At 39.9% G+C, this 19437-nt stretch overlaps 1 long non-coding RNA gene across 1 annotated transcript; it reads right to left on the bottom strand.

Moving 5' to 3' along the window:
• Positions 1-17114: 17114 nt before the first annotated feature.
• Positions 17115-17792, bottom strand: LOC134064347 (uncharacterized). Its single transcript, XR_009936292.1, has 3 exons — positions 17735-17792; positions 17449-17615; positions 17115-17217 (listed from the first exon to the last, which is right to left on the bottom strand). It is a non-coding gene; the product is annotated as an uncharacterized LOC134064347 (long non-coding RNA).
• Positions 17793-19437: the final 1645 nt, after the last annotated feature.

The following is a 19437-nucleotide window of genomic DNA, read 5'->3' as shown; positions in this document are numbered from 1 at the left end:
AACCAGTAAACCAACAAACCATGGTACTATTAGCCTACAAAGAGGCCTGGTCAAATCAGTTCCTATCGCGGGTGACTTTGGCTTTGTTCACACTGTCAGTCGAAATCTGATTTTTTGCTTATCTGGATTGTAGCTTGAATTTTGGGTAGTCTGAACGGCACAAAACCGCATGAAATGCGATTTTTCCACTGCTAAGGCTTAGTTCACACTGGCAGTCGAAATCGGATGTCTTGCATATCCGATCAGAACCTGATCTTTCTGACTGACTGTTCTCATTGCATATTGCAAGTGATCACATCCGATCACATCCGATCTTGGCGTGCAATGCTCAGATCCGATATAAATTACACGCACCTGGATTCATTAGGTAGAGTTGTACACAACCAAGTCGTCATGGATGAAAGTGGATTTATTTTTTATATTTTCCAACTTATTATGCGTAGCCGCGGCGCAAATACCTCGTCACCCTTAACGTTACAGTTTTCCATGTTTCACCATAAAATAATGACTTGAGTCTGACGTTGGTTTTTGTTTTGCTGGTAGCCCTGGCGCACGCGCTGAATCAATCAATCAATCACTTCCGTCACTCAGAATTACGTTGCAATTGTTTGTCGCAGTGCAAATGACGAAAGGGGCATGTTGAAATCCTATTCAAGTTGTTCGACTGTTCAGATTAAGTCATATCCGATAGTAAGTGATATTGAAACCACCTCCGTATGTGGTGCGAATCAGCATTGCAAAAATCGCATTTCATGCGGTTTTGTGCCGTTCAGACTACCCAAAATTCAAGCTAGATACAATCCAGATAAGCAAAAAATCGGATTTCGACTGCCAGTGTGAACAAAGTCTAATTCGCAGGTGGTTACGAAGGTGGTTTCAATATCACTTACTATCGCATATGACTCAATCTGAACAGTCGAACCACTTGAATAGGATTTGAACGTACCCCTTTCGTCATATGGTAAATGCAAAGACGCGATGTTCCCCTGTCCTTCCTGTTCGTTCGTGCTCGTCAGTCGGCTTATCGCGACTTGATACCAAGATGGCGCCCAGCGGAGAGATTCTATGAAGGCACTGCTCGTAAACAGTCTTTTTTTTAATAAACTTCCTGTGCATTTCCAAAGTTCTCAGTATCTCGTTTTAAATGTCAGGACCCTCAGAAGTCTACCAATGCAGTGTGGAGTTACTTGGAACCTTTTTAATGGTTTAAAAATAGTGATTTAGCTGCATAGGCTACGTAATGCCCAATCTAATAGATTCAAGCCTACTGCAAGCTAGGCTGAAAACGGAGGAGTTCGGAATGCTGGGGGTGAGCGAAGGTGCGTCTTACAACACGTGTGAGTACACCTTAACATGTTTCGGTACAGTTAAGCTCAATTTCACACCGGAATTCTCCTTTAAGCAATCTAGCAAACATGCTTGCAATTATAGGCTACTGTACATGGCTTATTGTTTTTAGCATGTGAGTTTACAATAGGCCTACAGGCTACTGCTTGTGCTAACAGGAAAACATATATTTACCTATCGCATAGGTCTCAGCAGCCAATGCTCCGTCTATGGTTCTATGTCTATGCTCTCGACCACAGAATGTCTTCTTCTTCTTCTTCTTTAGTTTATTGGCAGATTACAGCTCTTTGTTGCATACCGCCACCAACTGTACAGGAGTGTGCAAAGGGACTTGGCATTCTATCTTGGTCTGTTCAATAGGAAATGTTCATGTTATAGATAAAGAAAACAAAACAAAACAAAACAAAAAACCCAAAAAAAAAAAAAAAAAAAAGGATCCTAGATCCTTTTGATTAAGCCTGAGTCATTTAGAAAAATAAATAAGGATTTGATCATGTCTCTCTGCATTCCTTCTTCCTTAAGAATGTTCCCAATCCCATGTTTAGCCTCTCTTACTTTCCATTGCTGTCTGTGTTCTGTGTATTTATTGCAATTAAATAAGACATGATCTACCCACAGAATGTCAAATGAGTGAGAGACTTTTACAGACAATTGAGTTTCATTCCCTAGGGCATCAAACAAATAACCCTAAATAACTCACTTTCTGTTAATGTGTTTAAAGTCAAAATTGCAGCATAGGTTAATATGACTATTAGTATTTGTAAACTCATCTCATAATACTTTAGGTAAAACTATGTGTCAACCACAATCATTAATATGCTATTATAAGTGACAAAATCACAACCACACCAAACAACATCAAAACTTGAATGTGACTGTCACTACAACCACACTATCTAATACTCCATTAAATTTCATCCAAATTAGTCACTGCTTTCTGCCTATAACACCAACTTATTGTTCCTTTTATAAGACACCTAGGTTCAAACCTGTGTGTGTGTGTGTGTGTGTGTGTCTGTGTGTGTGTGTGTGTGTGTGTGTGTGTGTGTGTGTCTGTGTGTGTGTGTCTGTGTCTGTGTCTGAGTCTCTATGTGGAAAGCGGGGGAGGTTAGAGAGACATCCAGCTGGGAGAGAGGGAGGGGTGGAAAGAACTGTGGGGGGAGGGAAACAGTGAGGGAGCCAGACCGTGCGCGGCTAGGCACACAGACCTATAAAAACCTAATAAACCTAAATATCTCACTTTCTGTTAACATGGTTGAAATCAAAATGGCAGCATAGGTTGATATGATTATAATTATTCATCAACTCGCTTCAAAATATTTTAGCTAAAGCTAAAACTGTGTCCACCACAATCATATTGATTTAGAGCTACATTGACTGAGACTTCTATGGGGTCGCCTGGATCTGCACTGACTAACAAATCACATGGTGTAGTGGGCGGGGACAATGCTCTCGACCATAGACATAGAACGCTAGACAGAGCAACCGACGTTCTGGCCAATGGAAGCAAACGAGACGCGAGGCGGCCATCTTGGAAAGGTGATTAATTCCACTCCGTGTAATCGCTTTGGCTGGAGAAATTAATTGTCAGACCATTTTAGTAATAATTCCTCACTACATACCACTAATTTTCACGTTTCTTTTTTGTCATGTGCAAATCTATGCTAAAGGACACACGATTATCTGGTTTTAGAGCAAAATGTTGCACATTTTGTGATTAAAGCTGCGTTTTGACCCACTGTACCATACATCACTCACCTTAATATACTAAATTGCTCAAGGGATATCACCGGGCATCCTCTTAAATCTTAAAGAGGTACCCCTAGCCTACTAGATTCTGCAAAAAAAAAAAAAAAAACTTTTACCGACAAAACCAGGTTTACCTAAATCATGGCATTTGGCTGCCGGACTATTATAAGGGGGGAAAGGAGAAAGATGGGAGGGAATCCTATTGAATCCTGGTTGAGACAAATGCAGAGAGCAGATTTATTCATTTATTTTGGATATGGATAATAGTTCATTAGCTGCAATCCTTTGTTTGTTTTATTATGGTTATAGTTATTTAGCAGACGCCTTTGTCCAAAGCGACATACAAATAAATAACTCAAATTAAATTAAACAGTGAATAATTACAAAAATAGGGAGAATAGTAGGCCTAATATCATCAATAAAACTGTATAAAACAGTTGAAATGTTATCATTCACACTACACTGTTATAGGCCTATATTTCATTCAGCTTGCCATAAACCTATTGCAAGGTCATGCATTGCCTGTTGGATTCAACTGCAACTCCATAAAAAGGTCATAGTAAATACAACACACCAGATTTTAATAAAACAATTTAATTAAGTTTTTTTTTAAACTGCTGTAATAACACTGGGATGATTATTAAACATTACATACACACACACACACACACACAGGTGAGGTGATTTGTTTCAACCATGTATGATGCCTGGCTAGATAAACTTAACTTGTGACAGTACTAAATCTTTAGTAGGCTAAGCTACAATCTATTACAGTTTTTGCCCGTTGCTTGAACACATTTTGCAAAACTTCGCTCACTGTGCCAAAACTCTACACATAAGTAAACAGAACACCACACTAGGAAATATACCTTTCACGTCTATGTCAAATTGAAACTCTACTATCAGTACCTAAACTCTGCTATGAAAACCTAACAATCCTTTGTCAAAATGTAACTCTGGTGAAAAAATAAAACACGCTTGCGTCATATGCATACTCTTTCAGATCAGGAGGAACACACTAGTCTACTTTATATAAAACACCTTGCTGGAATACATTTAGCAAAACTGTAACCGCTCATTGTGCCAAAATCCTACACAGTAAACATGACACAACACTGGGAACTATACCATTCACATCACTATTTATAATGGCTAAACTGAAAGCTTTTTGTAGCTGGCTGATTGGTGTTCAGTTTTGCAAGTAAGTGCCTTCAAGTGTGTATTTGAGTGGTTGCAATTGCCCGATGTGTTTTGTATTTTGGTTACATGTGTTTTCCGAATGGCGCCCTGAGATTTCATTTTTGAACAAAGTGTCTTATGTATGAAATAGATAGTATGCAGGATCAAGTGTGTTGCATAATTGCTTAAGGTATGGGTACATGTGTTTGAGGTATGGTACAAAAAGCTCCAAGTTGTGTTACTTTAGTCTAAGCATGGGTCTATAGTGCATCGGGCAAAAACTGTAAAATGCACTAGAATGCAGGAAATGGCAAACAGCAGAGGAGCAGGTGGACACTGGGTAGAGGACAGTGGAGGAGCAGGTGGACACTGGGCAGCAGAGGACAGCAGAGGAGCAGGTGGACACTGGGTAGAGGACAGTGGAGGAGCAGGTGGACACTGGGCAGCGCAGGACAGCGGAGGAGCAGGTGGACACTGGGCAGCAGAGGACAGCGGAGGAGCAGGTGAACGCTGGGCAGTGGAGGAGCAGGTGGACGCTGGCAGCGGAGGAGCAGGTGGACGCTGGGCAGCGGAGGAGCAGTTGAACGCTGGGCAGCGGAGGAGCAGCTGAACGCTGGGCAGCGGAGGAGCAGGTGGACGCTAGTCAGCGGAGGAGCCGTTCAAACTCTCTGCAGTCCTGTATACTCATGGCCCTGCTTTGGTACAATGTCCATCTTAAGATCTGAAATGTTATGAGGAAAAGATGAATTAGTCAAGCAAGTTATTAAGCAAGGAATTTAATAAAGAGAGTGATAGAGAGTAACAATAACATGATGTATATGACTTTAAAAGTGCTAATTTTCTCTTACCTTATGGTCTACTCAGTGACACAGTGTGTGTGTGTGTGTGTGTGTGTGTGTGTGTGTGTGTGTGTGTGTGTGTGTACTGCTCATATTACACAGAAGTAAGGCCAGTCAGTTATGAGGTAAACACTGAGGGTCTAGGAACAACAGTCGACAGCTAGTCAATTCAGATGTAATAGTTCAACACTAATCCCAATATTACCCCCCTCCAGGTGTCAAGTAAGGTTGGAAAGGGGTTTTCACGCATTTTGTATTACACAACATTGCATTGGAAAGCTATACTGTACTAGCCACTGTCCATCTGATTGTCTAACGTTAGCTGCTGACTGTATGTTATCTTACTATTATATTATTTCAACATCTCTTGTTCCTTCATTGCTTCTGTAATCTCGGCTTCATTGAAAATGAGGGCTACCCTCAATGACTCTTCGAGAATAAATAAAGGTTGAATGAATGAATGAAAGAATGAATGACTAAGTTGCTAACATTAACGTTAGCTGCTGACTAAAGTTGCTAGCTAACAACGCCCCCCACCCCCAACTCAATGTGGACTGAAATGTTTACTCCTATTGGCTTTTACAATATTTAACTTCAATTACTTACTTCTACTTATGATGTTCAAATATGTCATGTTTAATCAGTTTCATTGCCAAGCAATTCTAGCTAGTTGTACTCTTGTGTTAACCTAGAACGATCAATAGTGCTAGCTGTTAACGATGTCAGCATCTTTAACTCTGTGGTAGCTATCGATAATATGATAATATGCTGTTACAAAATACAAACAATAGCACAGTAATGTTAAATCTTACTTGTGAAGTTATCTTGTCTTCCTCATCTCTGCCGTTCGCTCGTTTGAGTAGGAGTATGCAGCACACCAGCCCGGAATCCCGTATCTTCCGTATGTGTTGTCTCTCGACGTTCACCTCTTCAAGATGGCGGCCGTATTTCTCGCGTCTCAGCCATAGACCTAAATCTTGTTTTTAGGAGGAAAGGTGATGGACATATTACTTTGGAACGATAGGGAGTGGTGCAATTTGATTTTCTTTGGAACTTAAATATCATCAAGCAACCTCTTCAAACAGCATCAATATATCAATAGGCCTATTCACTATTATATTGTACAGGACTAGAGCTAGAGGACTAAGGGGGTAGGCTATATGTTATCAAGTAGGTCTATATTAAAACATGTAGTCAACATTATAACTTTATGTTGGTTTAAGTGAAAACAAAGCATGTCATGAACTAGGAAAATCCATGGTTCTACATCATTGTTGGCAAAATGATCATGATAGCTGCCCTACATATTTCAGCCATATCTGGTTTAGTCTTGAGTAGGCCTAGGCTACTTTGCTATAAATTAGTCGTAGACTTATTACAATATAGTCTATGTATATCTATATATATCGAGGGCTGAGAACCACAGGGGCGTAAGTGACATTTCACCAACTTTACAATAGAGCCAAAACAAATCTAACTGCTTATGTTCACAGTTAAAGGTTTTTGTTTTAGTCAATCATTTAATATTTATAAATATTTTACTTCTATAATTGTGTCAGCTAAAAAGAGCTCATCAAGAGCTTTCAGGTGATGTATATAACTCAATTTTGACCAAAATGTCACTTACGCAACTGCCCCTTTGGTTCTCAGCCCTCGATATATGTTATAATGTTTATATGTATCACAGTTTATAAACAGTTCTCATAAAAGTCATCTGATGTTATCATTTAAGGGGTCATTTTTGAAAACTTTCTCCTGAGGGTGCTGGGTATATTTTCCTCTTTTTTGTCCTTTGCCAATCACACCCCTGAAATATGGTGTGAATCAATCTCATCGAGTGCTGTCATTAAGAAAAAGAACAAGGAAACTTGATATGACAGGGCAGCAAACACTCATTTTCTATGCCCCATTCAGTTAACCTAATGATAGTTGCTGGTTCAGTATTCGTCTAAGGTTGTATCAAATTTCCTGGTTCTTTATCCTACAGTGACCTCAAACAACAGGGCTTTGAATTTGTTCACACACAATTTCAATACTGGAAAACTGGTCTTGAAAGTCCTTAAAAAGTGCTTGAATTTGGCCATGACAATGGTGTACAAAACCTGTGCATGTAAATTTAACGGTCTATCGTAGCAATAACAGCAACATTTTCTTTTATTTGGACTTCGAAAAGACTTTTTATGAGGAACATTTAAAACCCTTGAACTAATAAAGTAAATTAAGTGAGAGGAAGTGTGCGGACCTTTCACTCTTTTTTTGAACATTTAAAACCCTACAATTTATCTTCGTGGCAGAAGGCGTACTTTAGAAATTTCACAGACAAAATTGTTTTTGCTACCCCTAGTCAGAGACAAAGCTCTGGTCTAGGGTGTGGCTTAGGGACTCTATAGTGCCACCTAGCAGATTGTGTTGTGGTTGACGTGTACATTCACGAAAATGAAGCAAATTTGGTGGTTTTACGTGTTATTGGTGTCGCTACTGAAAGATAGAGCTCTGGCCTAGGGTGTGGCTTAAGGACTAAGCGCCACCTAGTTTGTTGTCTGTTGTGGTTGACGTGTACATTCATGAAAATGAACCAAATTTATTGGACTTCTTTCGTATTGCTATCGCTAGTCAGAAAAGGAGCTCAGGCCTAGGGTGTGGCTTAGGGACTCTATAGCGCCACCTAGCGTGTTGTCTGTTGTGGTTGACACATATATTCACGAAAATTAGTCACATTTGGTGGGCATGTGTGTTATTGCTACAGCTAGTCAGGGACAGAGCTCTGGCCTAGGGTTTGGCATAGGGACTCTATAGTGCCACCTAGCACGTTGTCTTTTATGGTTGACACATACATTGACACAATTAGGTAGGCTTGTGTGTTATTGCTACCGCTAGTCAGGGACAGAGCTCTGGCCTAGGGTGTCGCTTAGGTACTCTATAGTGCCACCTAGCATGTTGTCTTTTGTGGTTGACACATATATTCACAAAAATGAACCAAATTTAGTGGGCATGTATGTTGCTCATGCACAGGCACACCAACCCACACATGTTGCTTTGTTAGATTCCGAAATGTCACAGGTCTCCGCACCGCAGGTGCTCGGGCCCGCCATCGCCGCTTGCGGCTATATTGTAATATTGACATTGTGGAAAGTTTACATATTAGGCCAGTGTTTCTTAACTGGTGGGTCGGAACCCAAAAGTGGGTTGTGGTATGATCTGAGTGATCTGAGCTTGTGGCTAAAAAGAAATAAAAAATCGCCAATTTAAAATACCTGATCAGATCTATCATTGGCCCGTTATTTTTGATAAACTTTATTCGTAGCCTATATCAGTCATTGCCATGGCAAGGACAAAGGCAAGGTCATGTGACAGGTCATGTTAGATACAATGTTAGGGAGCTAATTTTATAAAAGTATGCATCATTTTAAGATATCATGTGAAACGCAAGTTGGCTGCAACCCTTAATACTTGAAGTAAGATAGAATATGATTCACTTAAATTGAGGACATAATAAGACAGTGTGGGGTGCACATGAGCGCATAAAACCATCCGAACTAAAATGCCACATGGAAACAAAGCACCCCTGCCAAAGACAAACCTGTCGAGTAGTACTTTGAAAGATATCAGCAGTTAAAGACTTCCCAAATGTAATGCCAAATATTTGCATTTTCCAAACAAGTAGGCCAGGCACTTTGCGTGTCTTATGTAGGCTACCTCACCATATTCGTTGGCCTGAACGCTAAATATATATATATACAGTACCCTCCAGAATTATTGCCACCCTTGGTAAAAGTTGACTAAAAATAGGTATAAAAAATAATCTTTAGGTGATTTATTGTACTCCCACAATGAAAACAATGAGGAAAAATACACCCTGCAAGGGAAGCAAATGTATTCTGAGAAAAAGGAAAATCTCATAAAGAAATAAATATTTGTAACAAAAACACGTCACTCACAATTATTGGCACCCCTACTTGTAATACCTTCTTAAACCTCCCTTTGTCAATAAAACAGCGTGTAATATTCTTCTCTGACACCCCATAAAGATTGAGAATACAAAGTAAGGGATTTAAGACCATTCATCTTTACAAAACCTCCCCAGATCGTCCAGATTGCTAGGTCCACACTTGTGCATTCTCCTCTTTGACTCATCCCACTTTTTTTCTATGGAGTTTAGATCAGGGGACTGCAATGGCAATGTCTGAAGCTTGATTTTGTGTTCAGTAAACCATATTTGTTTTGATCTGGACATTTGTTTTGGTTCATTGACCTGATGAATGATCCAATCATGACCAACTTTTAGGGCCTTGGCAGAGATTGTTTGATTTCCTTTGAAAATGTTCAGGTTTTTCTTGGTGTTGATGATACCATGCACCTTAATTAGGTTCCTAAAGCCTTTGGGAATTAAAACAGCCCCACAATAGCACAGCCCCTCCACCATAATTCTGATTAGGCATGTGATTCTTTTTAGTATAGTCATTCTTCTATGTATGCCAAAGACACCATAAGTGTGTTTAGCAAAAGAGCACAATTTTCCTTTCATCTGGCAATAGACCACACTCCCAGACATGTCATGGTACCATTCAGTAACTCCTGCCCTTTACATTGTTCATTAAATGACTGGAGTGGCGTTAACCTGACATGCTGTCTAAATAATCTATTAGCAGTGAGGTCACTTTTGAAGATTTTTGTGGGGGACTTGGTGACCCCAAGATGACAGCTTTGTCTGTAACTTGCAACAGTGGTTCTTATGGAATTTTTTGCCTATCATACCATCCTCTGTACTGTACGTGGGGGCAAAATAGCCATGGGTCTTTGTCCAAGCATGTTTGCCACATTTCCAGATGATTAGAACCTTTTAATCATCATTTTAACTGGAAATATAGGCATTTTCAACAAAATACCTTAGTTTTCATTGACATTCTCTTACTTACAAATGTTAACACACTTTCTTTTCATTTCAATTTAGTGTATTCTCTTGTCTCTCCAATGATGAAAAATGACTAGAGGATTTAGCCTCTGAGTGACGTCATTTTCATACCATAGTCAAAAAGAACGTCATGAACTACTTCTGAAAGTTCACGGACACTCTGATTTACTTTAAAAAGTTGCATTTACATAGGAAAATGCTCCTGTTAAAGTTTGTACATAATATGTTTCAGGGGTGCCAATAATTGTGAGCAATGTGTTTTTGTTAAAAATATTTATTTCTTTATGAGATTTTCCTTTTTTCTCAAAATAAATTTGCTGGCCTTGCAGGGTATATTTTTCCTCATTGTTTTCATTGTGGGAGTACAATAAATCACCTAAAGATTATTTTTTAGACCTATTTTTAGTCAACTTTTACCAAGGGTGCCAATAATTCTGGAGGGTACTGTAGTTGGTCACAACTTTATGAACATGTGAAATTATGGGCTCCAAAACCAGACCAGTTAAGAACCACTGGCAAAAAAAACATTTCACACTTCCACTTCTGCTCAAATGGCCTAATTTCTGAACGGGTTTTGTTCAGAGCTGAAAATGAGCTGAAAAGTGTATTTGACATTTTATCCAATTACAAAGACATTTGATGTTAGAGTATGGTCTTTGTCCTTCTTTGTCCTTCGATTTATGAGTATGGTGCTTGGTGCTTGGTGCATGGTTTTACTCATGCATGTGTGCTAATTTAACAACTTGAGCCTGTTGCTGTTTATCTAGATGCCACCCTTTAATTAACCGGTGCCCCACTAGGGCCACCCTTGTTACAAATCTCTAGAATCGCCACTGCACAAAGTCCATTCAAACAAAGTCACGGAGGTGTTCTGGCCTTTTGATGACCCTGCCACATCTTGAAGTGACAACACCCTGCATCGTCTGTGGGTCAGCTGGAGCCGGAGATGAAGCTGGAGTGGGTGGCGTGGTCACTCACGCTGACATTCTCCTTTTTGGGTGAGACAGGGGACGGTCTCAGGTGTCTCCGATTTCGTCTCAGGACGGTCCCATTCTCCAGTTTGACTGTGTAGGATCTGTCCTTGGCTCATCACGGATGCTGGTGTCCAAGACACGTGGCGGCCCACTTCCGTCTGATTTTGCTTGCATGGCTTTTGTCATAAGCAGGGCTGTACACTTAGCTTTTTCATTAGGAGCACAGGTGCTCCTAAATGAAAAAATTTAGGAGCACAGAGAAAAATTTAGGAGCACTAAGAAATTTCCTTGAAAACCACATGCCTTAAGCAGGATACAGATCATTCACAGCAGTGGCAATCCTAGTCTCTGCTCAAACCCTCCACACACACAGAAAATGGCTTGTCTTGTTTCTATTTCATATTTTGAATTCAGAATTTGTATACATTTTGTTAACAATTTATAGCATTTGCAATATCTTGAATACTTCATATTGATTACACTTGTCTTTAATGATATTACAGTGGTGGTGTGTAGCAGTGATGCGCGGGTACGTGTCTGAACGACCCGCCCCGCCCGCCGTTTACAACTAACCCGACCGCAACTCGGACCGCAAAAAATAATTATTGAAATACTGGACCCGACCTAGCCTGACTCTCGCCAGACCCTTGTAGTTCCGCCATGCTCCACCAGAGGCGTTTCGCTGAGCTCCACACAAGGGTCTGGACGCGAGGGCAATCCAAACCCCTGTGCCAGTGCTCAAAAAATGAGCAACCAATCAGGAGCGCCGAAGCGAGTGTTTGATTCAAATAACAATGGCGGCACGCAGCGAGGAGTCTTGTGCTGACATTGATTCTGCTATTTCAACCGTTTTGTCGAATCTATCACGTATTCATTCTTTAAAAGATTAACAGACAATAGTTTTGAGGACATTTACTGGTGGCAAGGATGTTTTTACTCTTCTTCCAACCGGGTTTGGCAAGAGCTTGAAGAAGCCTAGCACGTCATTCAAGATAACAGGCAAGTGGTTTATCAAATCACATGCGAGGATGTTTTACAAGGACCCGCCTTCAGAAATACATCTCCTATCGAGAAGTCCCAGATCCTTGTGTGAAGCAGACAGCGAACTACAGGATCTGGCGAAAGTCAGGTTAGACCCGACCCGCTTATTGTGAAAAGTAGTCTAACTTAGTCGTAGCGTCATTGAGCTATGCAAAACTGGTATCTCATATGCATGTAAAACAATAATATATATTGCCTAATTATATATAGCCTATAATTGCTTAGAACTTGGGAAACATGCATTTAGTCTACCTTTTTTTGTTCCGTGTCAGCATTCATCCAAAAATTAGGCTCAACATTGACTCAACATTGAACAATTAGCCTAAGGATTTTCCTATACAAATTCTGTTTCAGCCGTTCCTCACATGAATGCCTTGAAGCTCTCCCAAGCATGAAATGCAGGCATAGAATATTATTAAGAAACTCTTTATTAACGTCTTCATCAATGGACCAAAACAAAAAACAAAACCCATAGAGCCCGATTGAGTGCGTCATTGCTCCGCGATTAAATTGCAGCGAGATGAAACCTTTATTGCACGAAAGAGCAGACGTGGGGCTTTCCAACAAGCCACTTAATAAGTTGTGCAAGGACGCACATTGCATGCTCATATTGTAGGCTATGCCTTGATGACATTAAATTAATAAGTATTTCCTGATTTAGGAAACGTTTAGTTTCCTAAATGTTCCGCCTTTTTGAAGCAGGTGTGGCACCGAATCGTGGTTAAATCCATCATTTAGACGACAGAATCAGTAGGATACCATTTTTGTTTCAAGTCTACCAGGCCTATGTCAAATGCAGGCTCGGGTGAAGCTGGCAGGAATTTAACACAGCCTACGGTTTCCACACCATGTTTATGAACCGTGATAATAATAATATTTTAAATAAACACGGTAATATAGTCAACATTTGTATCATAGTTCACCGTTTCACCGGTAATCGCTACATAGTCACCAACTGATAGTGCAAGAGTTGTCAACTCCAGAGCTGTCAACTCTGAAAGATGCGTGAAAATTGTACTATAGGCTACTTTGATCCACTAGGTGTTGATTCATTGTAGGAGCAAAATGCAAATGAAAGGGTTGAAATCAGTATTCGTACGTGTGCGACAATATATTTTTTCAATTCGCACTAATATATATGTACTCGCATTTGCGACGAGCTGCTCGCAGTGTACAGCCCTGGTCATAAGTTTCTTTGCTGTCTTGACAGCAGACTCGGCTTTTCCATTACTCTGAGGATATGTCGGTGATGATGTCACATGTTCAAATTCCCAGGCCCTGCTAAACTGTCTGAATGGCATCATAACACTTATCCCCAAACCGGGTAAAGATAGTTTGATGATTGATAATTGGAGACCAATCAGCCTTCTTACTATTGAATATAAGATTATAGCAAGTGCCTATGCAAACAGACTGAAAGAAGGCCTTGATCTTATTATACATGAAACACAAACTGGGTTTATGAAAAATCGACACATTAGTAACAATATTAGACTTATTCTTGATTTAGTGGATTATGCTCACTTAGTTGGAAAAGACAGTCTCATACTTTTCCTGGATTTTTATAAAGCATTTGATACTGTTGAACACAACTTTCTTTTTGAAACACTCAGAGTTTTTGGCTTTGGGGACAGTTTTGTTAATGTGGTGAAAATGTTTTATAATAATATAAATAGTGTAGTTATTCTTGGAAATAACACTTCACAAAGATTCAGAATCAATCGTGGAGTGCGACAGGGATGTCCATTTTCTCCTTTTTTATTTTTGATGGTTGTTGAGTTACTTTCTATAAGAATACGTGAAGAAAACAGCTTCTCGGGTATTGAGATTTTTGGTAAACAGTTGAAAATTTCTCAATTGGCTGATGATACCACATTGTTTTTGAAAAATAAGGACCAAGTTCCTAAAGTCATTGCTTTAGTGGAAGATTTTTCAAAGGCCTCTGGTTTAACTATTAATTTAAACAAATGTGATTTGCTTCCCTTACATAACATGACAGAGACTTCCATCTGTAACATAGCTGTACGGTCTGTAGTAAAGTATTTGGGTATACATATCACTAATAACAATACTGAAAGACAAAATCTTAACTTTTCCTCCAGGTTAAAAATGGCTAAAATGAAACTGAATAGTTGGTTAGTAAGGGATGTGTCTATTTTTGGACGTGTTCTTCTGTCTAAAGCTGAAGGGTTATCACGTTTTGTTTATCCCTCTCTCTTTCTTTTTGTTAATGATTTTGTTTGTAAAGAAATTAATAAGTTATTCTTTAATTTTATTTGGAAGAACAGAACAGCCAAACTCAAAAAAGGAGTTATCAATAACTGTAAAGGAGAGGGTGGACTTGAAGCAGTAAACTTCTTTGATTTGAATTATTCCTTTAAAGTCAATTGGATTAAGAGACTTTTGTGTAATCCTCTCACGATTTGGAACTTTATTCCTCACAATGTCTTTAATATGGTGGGTGGTATACATTTCCTGTTGCAATGTGATTATTCAATATCTAAACTTCCAATTAAGTTGTCAAATTTTCACCAACAAGCATTGCTATCTTGGAAAATCTGCTACTTGCAAATTTTTTCCCCACATTGTACCTTTCTTTGGAATAACTGTAAGATCATCAGCAAGAACAAATCTATCTTTCTTCAAAACTGGTATGATAAGGGTATCAATCGTGTTATGGACTTGTTAAATGGTAAAGGGGATGTGCTGTCTTATGAACAATTCATGGCTCAGCATTGTTTCCCTCTACCTTCAGAGAATATAAGTTGGTCACAAAGGCTATCCCTTCTGGCCTGTTACAGCTACTCAAATGTCATCTTTGTTATAATACAATTAATGTTATTCTTCCTACACTTTCACTAAATGGCGTTCCTATCACTGACAAGAAGTGTAGTAACAAACATATTCGAGTTATGCTTCAGGAAAGAAATAAGATCTCTCCTAGGGGCAAGTTCTTTTGGGATGGCATAATTGGGCCCATTAACTGGCATAAATCTTGGTTAACTCCTTTCAAGTACTGTATAAGTAACAAAGTTAAAGAAGTGCACTTTAAAATTTTGCACACAATCTATCCAGTACACTTTATTGTTTCTAAATATTGTGATATTGAGGATATATGTACCTTTTGTAAGGCTCATAGCGAAACTTTGACACATTTATTTTACAGTTGCCCTGTCACTTCTAAGTTATGGACAGACATTTTGAACCACTGGTTCTCAGGGAAATACCCTGACCTTACATTTTCTTTGAAAGATGTCTTTGTGTACTATGAAAATAAAGAAGACACTAGCTTAGAGTTTATTTGTAATTTTGTTATTTTAATGACTAAGTTTTATATACACAAACAAAAATTTGCTTTGGCCACCCCAAATATACAGCAATTTAGTGCAGAGCTTGAATCCTTTATTGTGATTGTTAAACGTCTGGAGAACCAAAAAGCTACAACTTTGCTTATACACTATAATAAAGTGTTTGTCAATTCCCCCAGATAATTTTTATTTATTCCTTTATTTTTCTGTAATTTAATTTATTTGAGTTTTATTTACTTTTTACTTGATTTGAATTGTTTGTGCACCTTGTAATATTATTTTGTGTAATTGTGATTCTACTGTTTCACGTGTATCCGTCTGTATTCATTTGTATATTTGCTTTTGTCTTTAATAAAGCAGTTAAAAAAAAAAAAAGCTAAACTGTCTGAATTCCAGGGAGCTGTACTGAGGGCCGTTATCAGAGAACAGCACATCCGGGATTCCGTGGCGTGCAAAGTGTGCCTTTAGCTTGTGAATGACTGTGACTGACCTGGTGTCAGGGAGATGGTCAACCTCTACCTCAACCTCTGTCTGGGACAGAGCCTTTTGCCACCTCCAGAGGGCAGTCTGCCGACACCAACGCTATGCTGACCTCCGCCGCTCCACTCCTCCGGACTTCGCCGTGGGACAGAAGGTCTGGCTGTCCACACGTGATATCCGCCTACGACTACCCTCTAAGAAGTTAAGTCCCAGATTCGTTGGTCCCTTTCACATTGTACAGCAGGTCACTCCTGTCAAGCCTATGTTCCTCCTGTTTCCACAGAGTCAGGCTTGGGCGTGGAACCTCCTGTACCGCTCCTGACTGAGGATGGGCCAATCTATGCCGTGAAGGACATCCTGGATTTCCGGCGCCGTAGGGGTCGTCTCGAGTACCTAGTTGACTGGGAGGGCTACAGACCTGAGGATCGTTCCTGGGTGCTCCGAGACGATGTCCTGGACCCGACCTTGCTTCGCGAGTTCCACCAGCGTCGTCCAGATCGTCCAGCTCCGCGAGGTCGGGGACGACCACGGCGCCGGGCACGGCATCACTCAGGAGCGGCCCCTGGAGGGGGGGGTACTGTCACGCCCTTGCCTGGCTGCTCGGTGACCACGCCCTCTGTTCCTAATGACTCTCCACTTCCTCGTTCTCACTCCCCTGAGTACTAATTGGGCTCACCTGTCCAGACTCCCATTTAAACTCCCTCTCTGCCACAGTTGGTCACCGAGCGTCGTCAACAGTGGCTTCTAGAGACTCTGCTCCTAAGACTCTGTCGTGGTTTTTGGTGGAAACCTTTTTACTGAGATTCCCTGGACTCTGGTGAATACAACTCCCTTATTAAGTTGAGTTTGCTCTGGTTTTGCATCTTTCAGTTGTTACTTTGATTCTGTGTTGAACTACTGGTGCTTAGGCATCTTTTGTTTTGTACTTTGTGGTTCCTCTGAGCTTTTGTCCTTTACCTACTGAGCGTTTGGATTTTTGGATATTTTTTTGTGACTTTGAAACTTCTGTGTGGATCTGCCCCTGTCAGCTCTGAGCAAATAAAGCCTGGTCCTTGCAACTACAGTAATTCCCTGTTTGCCTTTGCCTCTCCCGAGTGATTCCCTGACAGGTAGATTTGTGTTACCTCTTAAAATAGTCCTGTGAGGTAGGTTTGTGTTACCTCTCAAAACAGTCCTGTGAGGGAGGTTTGTGTTACCTCTTAAAACAGTCCTGTATAGGTTTGTGTTACCTCTTAAAATAGTCCTGTGAGGTAGGTTTGTGTTACCTCTTAAAACAGTCCTGTGAGGTAGGTCTGGGTTTTTACATCTTAGTTCTTGTTGATCCAGGAGAGATGATCATCACTTTGGTTGCCACTGTTCCTCTCTGCAGCATTATTCCAGTGTTGCCACTGTCAAACAGAAGCAAGCAATCATAATCATAACAATAAATAAACAATCAGAAATGTACAACACGCATTCCAAGCTAATGCTTATACAGTTAATAAAAGCAGTTCTCTTGACTAGACAGACAGACAGATAGATAGATAGATAGATAGATACTTTATTGATCCCTAAGGGGAAATTCAAGAAATTAAATGTGCAATGCCAGACTGTAAAGAGAGCGAGATTAAAGAGCTCACTGATCTAAATGAAGTTCCATTCAAAGTCAAGGAGATTCTTCAGTAATATGGCAACATGCATGTTGACTGTGCAGGACTTTTTCTGGACAATCACTCCCTTTTTCTTAGAGACAACTTTGCCCCTTTTGGCCTTTGTCCCTCTCTCTGGATTAATTCCAAGAAAGCGCCTGAAATGAAGAGTGGCATATGTACATTCAATTAAATGCAATGAATGAATGAATGAAAATACAAAGAGATTAATTTAATTGTATCCATATAATGATGACAAGGAATTAAGGAGTTTTACATCTGAATGAATTCCAGAGTACAGGTTGCCTCATCCTGATACTGAAGGTTGAATAATGTAATATAGTGCAAACACAGCAGCAAGTCCCGTTGCAAATGTTGGTGTGATGCTCTCAGAGATTACATGGCCCTCCAAGGTGATCATCCAACCTCTAATTGTGATTTTCCCTGCTGCATCTGAAACTTCCAAGTCATAGCAACACGGGAATTCAATTTAATGTCGCTTATAGAGCGCCAATACATTACACATGTCTCAAGGCGCTTTACAGAGTGTTAGACATTCAAAGAGAGCCCATGAGTAACAGGGGCAAGGAAAAACTCCCTAGAATTGGAGATACATATAGGAAGAAACCTCAGACAGACCCACGACTCAAGGGCCCAACCCATCTGCCTTGGGTCAGTTACAGTACAGTCATTTGTAGTTTGAAAGTTACAATGACAATGAAAGTTCAAATAGTCCAGTGTAGGGAATAAATTGTCCATTAGTAATCCATTAGTTATTTCTGAAGGTGATGGGTCGCTGGGATCCGAGGGCCAAAGATTCGGGCAGGGAACCACAGCAGGCGATGTTAGGGCAGTCATAGGGATGGCGAAGGCAATGGCGATGGTAGGGCAGTCAGAGGGATGTGACTTCAGGTGTGATGAGGGACAGGCACAGAGATGGTTGATGGCTGGTGATGGTTTACCTCACAGGTGAGGTATAGGGGAAAGGGAAGAGAAATAGAGTGTGTTAGTATTACTGTAAGTCATATTAAGTATTAATAAGTATATCAATGGTGATATAAATGGTTATACTATAGAGGGTTTACAAAATGCATGTTACCTTGTGGAAACATTTGTAAACTCAAATGGCCGATATGATATGTGCCTATCAAATAATCTAAATCAGCATTTCAGACTGAATTCCGATTTAAAAAAATAAATAAAACATAAATAAATAACAATTCCTCAGTCTACAAACTTTCAAGCCCCCATTCTAACAGTATGCTATCTGAACCTGGTTCTGCACATGATTAGACCTACTGTACCAATAGTTTTGAACATTCAACCAATCATATGCTAAGCCTCGGCTATATTCATTTAAAATGTATCAACTTATCCAGCAGGATACTTTGGCAGTGCGCTACACTGGTCTCTTGCAAAGTTCTAGCCTACTTGTGTAATAAGCTATGATGGATACATTTCTTACAAATATTGTCAAAAAGGCTATGTGAAAACAGTAGCTGCGTTTCCATTACAAATATGCGCAAAAACTTTGTCGATATTGTCTTAATGTCGAAAATCACAATTTTCGCAATTGCAGTGTTTCCATTACATTCGGCTAACTAAATTAAAATCTCGTGTATTCTCGCGTGCTGTAAGTCATTAGGAGACATGGCGGTTATCAACATAACCCATGAACATAACCCAGATTTACACTAAATGCATTCAAATTGCCACCGCGGCACTAACGCTGATTATCAGTCATTAGGCTAAGCCATCAGCGGAGGAGGCCTACGTTTTGGTGGGGCAGAAACATAAAATTAAAAATTACATATTTCACAGGAGTTTGTTGTAGGCCTATGCTTAAATCATGTCACAGCCATGTCAGTGGAATATTTCGTAGATCAGCCCAGAGCCATATAAATACCGGATGTTATAAATATGGCTCTGGATCAGCCCAGTGATTAGTTTCTAGAACTAGAATCTAGAATCTAGATTTCT

Source organism: Sardina pilchardus, chromosome 18 (assembly GCF_963854185.1).
Source record: "Sardina pilchardus chromosome 18, fSarPil1.1, whole genome shotgun sequence".
Classification (NCBI taxonomy): domain Eukaryota; kingdom Metazoa; phylum Chordata; class Actinopteri; order Clupeiformes; family Clupeidae; genus Sardina; species Sardina pilchardus.
Note: the sequence above shows the minus strand (reverse complement) of the source record. Positions and strands in the feature narration are given on the sequence as shown.